This window comes from Netta rufina, assembly GCF_964035555.1.
Source record: "Netta rufina genome assembly, chromosome: 10".
NCBI lineage: Eukaryota > Metazoa > Chordata > Aves > Anseriformes > Anatidae > Netta > Netta rufina.
The window spans coordinates 10286424-10296985 of NC_140133.1; positions in this window are offsets into that span (position 1 = coordinate 10286424).

The window sequence follows — 10562 nt, forward strand, 5'->3', positions numbered from 1 at the left end:
TCCCCCCCGTGTCCCCCCCATCACCGCTCTGGAGGTGGTGACCCACATTTGGCAGAGGGAGAAACTGGGGCAGCCGCTGCCACCCGGCCCCCCCATCCCTTTATCCCCAGCCCCGGGGGCTCGGGGTGCCCTTGGGGGGTGCCCGGGACCTGCAGAGGAGCTGGGTTCCCCCCGGCCAGCCCCACACGGTGGGATGGGGCTGAGCGCCCAGCCCCGGTGTATGATTAACCCAGCACCGAGCCATTAAGGGGCCCAGCCTCTCCCAGGTCCCCGGTGCTGTAAATCAGCCTTCCTGCAGCTTCCCTGCTCCGCTTCAGGCCGGGGGGGGGTTTCCTGTTCGCATTCGGTGCTGAGGTTCATCAGTCCCCCCCCCCCCGGCCTCTCCATGACGCCTCCAAGCCTCGCCACGGGTCGCCGTGTCCCCCCATTGCGGGGCTGATCCCCCCATCCTCCCAACGGGGAGGAGGGGACAGCATCCCCCAAGCCCCAAGAGCCTGGTGTCAGCACCTCGACCCCTGCCCACCAGCCCCAGGTGGGCACCCACCATCATCCCACCACCCCATCCCCATCCCCATCCCCATCCCCATCCCCATCCCCATCCCCATCCCCATCCCCATCCCCATCCCCATCCCCATCCCCATCCCCATCCCCATCCCCATCCCATCCCATCCCCATCCCCATCCCATCCCCATCCCCATCCCCATCCCCATCCCCATCCCCATCCCATCCCCATCCCCATCCCATCCCCATCCCCATCCCCATCCCCATCCCCATCCCATCCCCATCCCATCCCATCCCACCCCCATCCCATCCCATCCCCATCCCCATCCCCATCCCATCCCCATCCCACCCCCATCCCATCCCATCCCCATCCCCATCCCATCCCCATCCCCATCCCCATCCCATCCCATCCCCATCCCCATCCCCATCCCCATCCCCATCCCATCCCATCCCATCCCATCCCCATCCCCTCCCTCTCCTCCCCGGTCACTCTGGTTCCTTGCTGGACACCCCCCCATGACCCCATCCCTCATGCATGTTTGGGATATTTGGGCCTTTGCCTCTACAGCAAGGGTGTCAAATGCTTTCTTAAATAGGGTTTTATTATTCTAAGAGCCTGGAGGTGGCTCCGGCCAACTTTCTGCCTGGGGACAAGCCAGCAGCCGAGATATTTCTCCCGGGGTCCCCCCTGCACACCAAGGGGCTGGGGACCAAACCCTCACCCCCCCGGCACCCCACAGTTGGGCAAGACCCCAAGAAGAGAGAGAAGCAGAGCGTGCCCACCCCTCACCCTGCATATTTGGGGTGCTGAGCCCCCCCCCCGAACCCCGAGGCTGCGATGCCAGGGGAAGGCTTTGCCCCGTGCACCCCAGCGGGCTGCCGTGATGGATGGCCGAGGCGCGGGGCTTGCCAAGCCCGGCGTGTTTGGACGGCGCCGTGTTTGTCTTGGCAGGGGCGAGGATGTCGTCTCCTCTGCCTGGCGGGGTGATGAGCTGGGAAAAGCGGCGGGGGGCTGCGCCGGGCGGGTGTCCCCAGGGGGTTGGGCTATGAACCACCAAGATGGCCCGGGAGCCATCCGCCCTGCTGGAGAGCACGGAGCCCGTCCCAAAACCCGGGAATATGGGGCCACGGCTCCCACGCAGCAGGGAAGATGTGGCCCCCACGGGTGGGGATGCCCCCAGCGGGTCTCGTTTGGCCCATGAGGAGATGGAGGCAGGAGAGAAATGGTTCAACTGCCTTCAGTCCCACTGCTGGGCACGGCCTCGTGGCTCCTGCCCCAAGCGCTGGGCTCTGCGGCATCTCCTGCAGGGCTGGGTGCTGCCGTGGCTGCTGGCTGGTGCAGCAGGAGGAGGAGAAGCTCGGGGGAGCAGCGAGAGGACGGCCCAGCTGGGCTTTTCCAGGAACTGGAGGCAGCAAGAGCATGAAAGGCAGCGGCTCTCCCCCCAGCAGATCGATGCTGAGCCCAGCTTGGGAGCTGAGCACATTCAGAGAGCGGGTAATGGAGACGCTCCGGGCGGATCGATAGCCTCCTGCAGGGGCAGGAGCTGATCCTGGCAAGGTGAGCAGCGAGCTGAAGGCTTGGGGCACAGCTGGAGCCCTGCCCAGGCTGGGGACACGGGTGGGACGCCCCAGCTGCAGTTTGGGGCAGCTGTGTCCATCCCTGTAGCCACAGGGTCCCTTCCCCGGAGAAAATAGCGCATTGCCCAAAAGCGCTGGCCAGCTTTTGGGGATGCAGCAGCTCCGAGACACCGACGTGCCATGTAAGTGGGTCAGTGGCACAGCCGTGGGCATCGGCGGGCGCCGAGGAGCTGGAGAGGACACGCGAGTGGCAGCAGGAACAGCTCAAGGGCTGGAAGAAACTGGGACACCTCGGTGCACGTGGGTCCAAGCAAGGGAAGTTTGGCCGGGAGCTGGGTAAGAGCGTGGGGAGGAAAAAAAAACAGCAGCAAATGGTGGCGCTGGGGGTGTGCTCAGGGACGGCCACCCGACCCCAAAGCTGTGCTGGCCCTCGGCGTTGTCCATGAGATTTGGCAGTGCCCTCTGCCAGCTGCTGCCACCAGGACCCCTTGGTGCCCACCTCCAGGGGACTCGTGGCAGCCGAGGGCTCCTCGGTCCTGAATTTGGGCTGCGGGACTCGGCATCCTCCCGAGGTGGTGAAAGGACACCCGGGCTCGGTGCAGAGCCTCTGCTGGGGTCACGGGGGGCCGGGGGGAGGCCCCTCCTGGCTCCCCATCCCCTGTCTGCCCCCCAGCCCCTTCCCTGACCGTGCACCGCATCCCAGTGGAGGCGATGCTCCGGCAGAGGCAGGTCGCCGTGGCAACCAGCACGGAGGCTGTGCAGGATCTGGCCCCCCCCGACCACCGACCCAGAGCCCCTGCAGCCCCCCCAGGGCCCCAGATGAGGGTCCCGGGTGAGGCAACCCTTGTCCTGCCCGGCCACCCCCTGTCCCCCAAGGACACGGGGCCGGGAGCTCTCCGCCTGCCTTCCAGGGCAGGGGGGATGCTTTGAAAGCCCCCAGCCCCCGTCCCCTCCTCCGCAGGGTGATTTCCATTTTCAAACCCCGCTGAAAAGGAGCCTTTTTCCTCTTTGTTCCTCTTCTCTCGCTATTTTCTAACCTCCCCCCCCTCCCCGTCTTTGTCAGCTGAAAAGATGAAACCCACCAGGGAGGGAGTGGGTTGGGGAGGGGGCACCGCACCTCCGACCCCCTTCCCATCCCCTGTGTGGGGCCGGGGGCTTGCCCCGAGCCACCCCACCTCCAAGGGGGGATAAATCCCTTGGGGACACGGGGGTCACCAGGCCAGACCCCGGTGGGTCTCCCAAATCTGTGGGCGGCCGGGCTGGGGGGCAAGAGGCCGAGGAAGCAGGAGAGGGGGGTGCTGGCAGCCCCAAGCCCTGGGAGCACTGCGGCAACCGATGGAGGAGAAAAACAGCCCGGGGCGAGCCGTGCCGGGAGAGGCTGCGGAGCTGGAGACAGCCACAGCAGGTGGGGAGATGAAACGGGGAAGGGAGCGGAGAGCTCACCTGAGCCCTGCTGCTGCTGCCGCAGACGTGCTGGGGAGGCAGAGCTGCCTCCAGCACCGCGAGCGCAAACACAGCCCGCCAGGCACGGCACGGCTGCGTCCCCAGCTCCCCGAGCCTTGGCCGGGTTTGCAGGAAGCTCACAAGCCCCGATTCTGGCTTAATTTTTCATTTTTTTTTCCCCCACCGTCGAGGTGGGAGAAGTCCTCGTGGGGGCAGTTAATAACCAGCCCAGGTTCTTCCCCCAAAGACCCAGCGCCTTCCCGCAGCTCCCCCGAGGCTGAGGGCAGGCCCTGAGACATCGGGCTGGGACACGGCAGCGGGGGTGCCTGCAGCATCCCCGGGGAAACACCTGTTTTGGCAGCAAACCTGGCTCGGAGGCAGGAAGGAAACAGTAGGAACGACTTCCCCGGGGCGAGAGGAGGCCAATAACCACGCAGGTGTGGGGCAGGGGATTTATTGGCGCCCTGGGAGGGAGGTGGCGAGGCGGCAGGGCGGTTGGTGACAGGCAATTTCCCCCCTTCCAGCCTCAAACAGCGTGTGGGGACCCCGGGAGGCACAGGGCGGGGACGCTCGCACAAGTTTTGTCACCTCTTCCAGGTGACAGCAGGGCCAGTGGCCGTGTCCCGGAGCCCCTCTGTCCCCCAGGCGTCCTCTGGCTTGGCTGGAGGGAGGCAGGGGGGTGTGCACTGCTGGGGGTGGATGGACGGACAGACAGCGGGCTGGGTACCACGCTGGCAGCACAAGAGAAGAGTGGGCACGACCTGGGAGGAACAACGGGATGGGAAAAATGAGCAAATTCCCTGGGCTGGTGGTCTTAGGGACTGGGCACGGCATGCGAGCGAGCCCGCTGCAGGCGGTGAGCACCCTCGGGTGGGTGAGGGCGCAGGGGATCTGCTGGCACAGGGCAGGAGGGTGGTGGGACGGAGATCCGGGCCCTGTCCTCTCTCTGTAAGGAGGCCCCGGGGGCTCTGTGCCGGGGCGTGGGGAGCAGGGGGCTCCCCGGCGGGCAGGGAGCTGCTGGCACGGCACGGCCGGGGCGCAGCGCGCGTGGGGACAAGGACATCCCGGCTGCCGGCCCGCCCGCGCGCCGGGGCAGGTGGCGTCGGGTGTCCGCAGCTGCGAGGCCGCCTTTCATCTCCGTCCAGGCCGGGTCTCGCTTTCCCGTCACCTGCTGCCCTCCCGGACGGAGGCCAGGAGGCGGGCGGGCAGCTCGATGTGCGCGACGTGGCCGCGCTGCCTGCCGGCCCCATGGCAGCCCTGCACCCAGTGCCACGCGCCCCCCTCCAAACTTCCAGGCGCCCACGGGCTCCGTAAGGACCAGCGGTGGCTGCGGGGGAAAAACGCCGGGCCCGCTGCTGTGGCGCTCCTCCGGGAGTGCAGCCTGACGAGCCGGCGCGGTGGAGTTAATTGGGGGGCCAGGCGAGCCGAGATCATCATTAAGGGAAGCGCTGCAGCAGGTACCCGCGGCGAGAGGCTGCCTGCCTGTCCCCCCAGGCTGACAGCAGCCCCCGCGGGGGGTTGGTGACAGCCGGGGGGATCCCAGGGGGAGGCTGGCGGTGCAGCCCCCGCGCACGCCGCCAGCCCTCGCCCGGAGCTGCCAGCCCCAGGAGACCCAGGAGCGGCCTTTGTCGTGGGGCAGGACGGAGGTCGGGGCCCTGCTGTGTGAATTCGGCTGGAATAATGTCTCCTGGTGAGCATCGTCGCTGTCATTTCTCCTGGACAGCGGGGTGGTGACAGCAGAGCTCCTCCTGGGGACATCGGCGGTGCACAGTGCCCACCACCCCCAGGACCCCCATTGGGCTGGGTCCTTCCTGGGCCGGGAGGAAGCAGGAGGAGATCCAGCAGCAGCAGGAGATGCCCGAGGAAGATGGCAGCGAGCACTGAGTGCAATGAGGTTCACAATGCATCCTCCACCCCACCGACAAGGTCGCCTGGCCCTTCCCCTGCAGCAGGACCCGTCCTGGTCCTGGGGGCAAAGTGGAGCCGGGTGGGCTGCTCCCCCCTCAAAGTGCCTGCGGACCCTGCCAGGAAATTGGCCATCGCTACGGGCATCGTGAGGCTGGGGGATGAATCCTTCAGTCCTTCCAAGTAAGCGTTCACTCTGGAACCTAATGGTGGGGCACGGCCCTTTGGCTCCTGTCCCCATTTGGCTCCGGTGAGCGCAGCACAAAACCCTCCTGGAGCCCCCAGCCAGCACCACAGCCTCCTGCTGGGGGGCAACGGGCTCGTTCGGAAGCCGCTGGCTCCCATCGGGGGGACCGGGGTGTTTAACGAGTCGATAACCTCATGGCAGGCACATTTCTAATTAAGTTTGTTCGTTCTTCCCAACAAACAACATATGGGCTGGGGCCACGTGCTCCCCAGCAGCCGTGCCCCGCTGGGTGCTGCGGGCAGGAGGAGAGGCAGCTCTGCGCCTGTGCCCGCTCTCCTCCCAACCCCTCCCCAGGGACGCCCCAAAAGCACCAGGGGGGACCCCCGATACCGGGCTGTGGGTACCACCGTGGCCAGCCCAAGACCTACCTCTGGGTCCTGGCCGTGGGTCCAAGAGACCAGGAGAGGAACCAGCAGGATGAAGGCACCCTGCGGGCTCTCCATGGGGAGAAAGGGGGGGGCAACAACCCAACCTCCTGCCGAGGCGACCCCCGGGGGTCACTCAGGGCCCACCACCCGCTCTCCTGGTCCCTCTGCCCACCAGGCACCCACCCATCCGACATCTGCCCGCGTCCCCTCGTCCTTCTGCCCCCCCAGCTCTCCTCAAGCCCAGGGTGCGTGCGCAGCCCCCCCGGGTGCTCATTAGGTACCAGGACACGTTGCCGAAGCCGGGCCCGGCACCGGGGCACCCTGCTCCCCCCTCTCAGCCCCCGCCAGCCCCAGCTCGGCTGCTGCTGGCGCTCGTTATCTCTGAGATCCCACCTTGCCGGCGGAGGAGCGAGGCAGGACGCCGCGTCCCCCGGGAGCGGCAAGCCGAGCGATAACGAAATCGCAGCGGTGAGGAGAAATTACCTTGCCTGAATTTTAAAAACTTCTCCCCGGGGTTGCCGTGGCAACCGCAAAGGTGCATCACGTTGCTGTGACAACCCTGAAACACCCAGGTTTTGCCTCCAGGGCTCCAAGGCGGCGGGTTTTGGGGAGGGAGCGGGTGGAGGGCGGGATGCCCACCCCCTCGCCGCCCGGCCCCCCGCCACCTCCAGCCCCGCTGCTGCTGCGGGAAGGGCTCGGAAGGACCGCGGGGCTCCAAACCGAGGCGTGCAGCGGTCCCAGGATGTGGCAGGGAGGTGGGATGGGCTCCAGATGCCCCCCAGCCCTCTCTGGTTTGGCCACCCAGGCCCACGGGGAACACGCGACAGGCAGCTGGTGCAGGGAGCCCCTGCTCGGGGGGGGTGTCCGGGTGATGGTTTTGGCTCACGGCCCCCAGATGACCATGGGCAGCATTGTCTGAGCGCACGTAAATCACTTGGCCACGGAAATAGCCCCAGCGGAGCAGAAAAATAGCAGGTGACTCACGCAGAGGCAAAGGGTCCAAAATAGCCCCTCCGGAGCGTGCCTAAAATTAGTCTCCCTGCCGGGAGGTCCTGGCTGCACGTCCTTGCCAGGGCACAGCCGTGGGGTGGGGGCTGCAGCGGGCTTCCCCCCGGGGTGATCCCATTGCCCCCCCCTGGGCCTGGCACCAGTCTCAGCCCCTTGCTGCGCCCACCCACTCCGTGGCTCCCCAAAACCATCCCCAGGAGCCGCTTATCCGTGGCCTGCACCCCAAAGTCGGTCTCCGGGAAGGGTCCCCACAAAGGTCTCATCCTGCCGCAGGATGCCCCACGTGTTTGGCCCCACGCAAGAGCCACGAGCCCCAGAAGATGTCGGTCTCGGGGTCCGCAGGCTAACGGGGAGACAAGGACGTGCCCCCGGCCGGCCTCGGGGGGTACCCTCTGCAGGCTCCCCATGGCAAGTTCACGGTTCCTGGTTAATTAGAGGAAGGGATGAATAATTCCTTTTTATAATGCAACGTGGTGCGGCAGATGCCGTCTGCCTCGTCTCCGCGCGCCGCACGCGGGAGCCCGCGTTATTATGCTCTCAGCAGAGTTATTTATACACTGGGACATTTTTCAAAGCGCTGCTTTGATGGTCTTCCACCAGCTCGGAAAAAAAAGTAGTCCATCCCAAAATAACCCGAGTGAAAGTCACAGCTCTTCATTACGCACATCTTCAACCGGGGGGCTCGAGAGGCAGAGAACAAAAACCCGTCACATTCCTCCCATCAAATCCACCCTTTTCAAGTGCACTTCAAATGGGCTCGAACCGCCGTGCCGGCTGGAGGAGCGCTAATGATGCCGGAGGCGCTCCCAGCGCAGCCGCTCCCCACGGGGAGCCCAGGCAGCGGGGCTGAGGGGGGGGTGAGCAGCCCAGGCTGTTTCGGGGCGCCCTGTTCCCCACGCCCAAAGCCTGTCCTGGCTTTTCCCTGCACGTTCTCCCTGTTTTCCCCCTCCCCGTGCCAGGAGGGGAACGAGCCCCCCGTCGCTCCTCCAAGGAACCGGAGCGCAACCCAGCCGCTGCTTCCCCTGCCCACACGCCCGCGCATGCACCCCTTGGCCCTGGTTGTTACGGGGAGATGCGGGGGGGGGTGGGAGAAAAAACGTTTGTAGGTGGTGACAAATCCCTGTGAAAACGTTTCTGACACGGAGCCGTCTCCCATCCAAGTCTCTCCCCACACCCGCGCCTGGCAGAGGGCCCGGCTGTGCATTCGCATCCAGCCACGGGACCCCGGCACGGCACCGCCGCCCCTCGCTGCTGTCGCCTTCCTCGCCTGTCAATCGCTCGCCCCCAGGTCCCCCCTGCCAGCCCCCAGCCCCACCGAGGGGCTGGTGCTGCGCTGGGTTTGGCAGAGGAGTGCCCGTGGGCACCCCGAGTGTAGGCGAGGGCTGGTGGGGAGCCGGGGAGACGAAAGGATGGGGCATTGCCCTCCAGGGGAGAGCTCTGCAGGGAGCAGCAGGAGCGCTCCGGGTGCTCCCGGTCACTGCAGTGGGATTTTGGCTGGAGCTCTCCACCGGGGACACCGCTTTTTTGGCCTCTGGATCTCGAAGCATCTCCCCCAGAGGAGCCTGGTGCTGGATGGAGCCCGGGACGGGTGAGCCCTGAGGCCGGCAGGGCCGCGGATCCCAGCACCCATCTGCTTTCAGTTTCTTCCAGCAACACCGGAGCCCCCCCGCTCCACCCCCTGGGCGGGAAATTGCATCCACATTGCTGCACATGGCAAGTCGATTAAAACCAGCTTTTTTTCCTGCCTGAGCGGGGGAACCCGAGGCAGGCGATTCCCAGGCCTTGCGGGCAGAGCGGCACGCCACCACCTTACCCCTGCCGGCCCCAGATGGGGAAACTGAGGCACGGGGAAAGCTGCGGGGAGACCCCGGGGCTGCAGCACAGCGGTGACCGTGGCCCTGGGGAACTTTCCCCGACCCTGTGCCGAGCGCCTGGCGCCCATTCCCCTTCCCAAACCCCTCTGAGCCCGCAGCCCGCGCCCCTTCCCCGTGAGGCCGGGATCACCGCGGCTCAGCCCCTCCTCCGGGGCCGCAGCGGGGGCGGCTGTGGGGCTTTTGGGTGAAAAAATATTGACACAGGGAAGGGAAAACCCGCTCCGGCGTAACCCAACACCGCCTCAGCCACGTTCAGCAGGAGCAGGGGACGCAGCTGCGTGTAACCCCCCTGCAGCAGCAAAAAGGGACGGAGGGGAGCCCTGCGCCACCCCAAAAAGCCCTCGGAGGGGGGCAAGGATGCTCGTGTGAGGTGCTGGCAGCCACACGCACGTGTGCATTTGTGCACAACTGCATGGGTAGGTGCACGAGCATATGCATGCACCCCGAGAGCTCCGAGGGTGCTGGGCACAAACCCCCCCCGGGAGCCAGGGCCGAGCTGCGCCCCGGGGTGGCTGTGCCGGTGATTGATGAGCGCCGCGGGGAGCGGCTGCCTGCGCAAGCCACTTGGCTGCTCTCCTCGCCTCAATTAGTGCGCAAGAGCTGGCGGCGCGAGAAGGCCTCCTGGAAAGCCGGGGCACAGCGGGCTCGGGAGCGTTAACGTTAGGAATTCTGAACGCCAGCCAGAAAAAAAAAATAAATAAATAAAATAAAATAAATCACGAACCTTAAAAACAAGGCGAGAGTGACCTTTAATTGTGCGCGTGTAGAGCTGGAAGGAGCTGCAGCCTGGTTGAGCCCAAGGCCAGGGCAGTCCTTCCTCTTCCTCTTCCTCTAACAGAGGCCATAGGGTTGGGGACACGATCCCCGTGCCAGCGGGGCTCTGCCCACGTGGATGTGGCACCCAAATCTTTCCCCAGCACTCTGTTAACGCTCCTGAGCCCGATGTCCCTGTCACCCCCAGGGGACCATGAGCAGGGTGCAGCAGCTCCGGGCTGGACCCTGCCGGCTTCCCAAGGGCAGGAGCTCAGCAGGAGACAGAGGGAAGAGCCCAGCGGGAGCTCCTGGGTGCTGCTGTCACCGCGTAATCGAGGCCTTCCTCGTCCCATGCTGCCCCAGGGGGACATTTGGGGACAAGGGCCCCAAGGAGGGAGATGTTCCCTGGCATCTCCCAGAGCTGCCCCGCTTGTACTGCAAGGGGGGTGTGGATTTATCCCTTTCTCCCAAAGGAATTGCCCTCTCTGCACTCCCAGCTCCTGCACGTCCCCCCACGGAGCAGGGGGAGCAGGGATAAGACCCCCTGGGCCTGGGGTGAGCAAACCAGCACAGCCCCAGCCGGCAGCGAGGGGTCAGGATCAGGCCGAGGGGCCACGAGGGCTCCCCTCTCCTCCCGGGGTCCTGCCCCATGGGGGATGCCCTTCAGGGACCCGTTAAGGCAGTGCCAAGTCTCTTTCTGCCCCATTTATGAGGGTGTTTGAGAAGGGCTCCAGAGCCCGAGGAAAGCCCTGGGGACCCGGGTGCTTCGGCACGGGAAGAATGACAGAGGATGGCCAAAAACAACGGCAGGCTGCAAAACACGGCCCAAGCGCAGGGCAGCAGCCTGGCCCCTGGCTCCGGGATGGGGCAGGCGGTGCCAGGCAC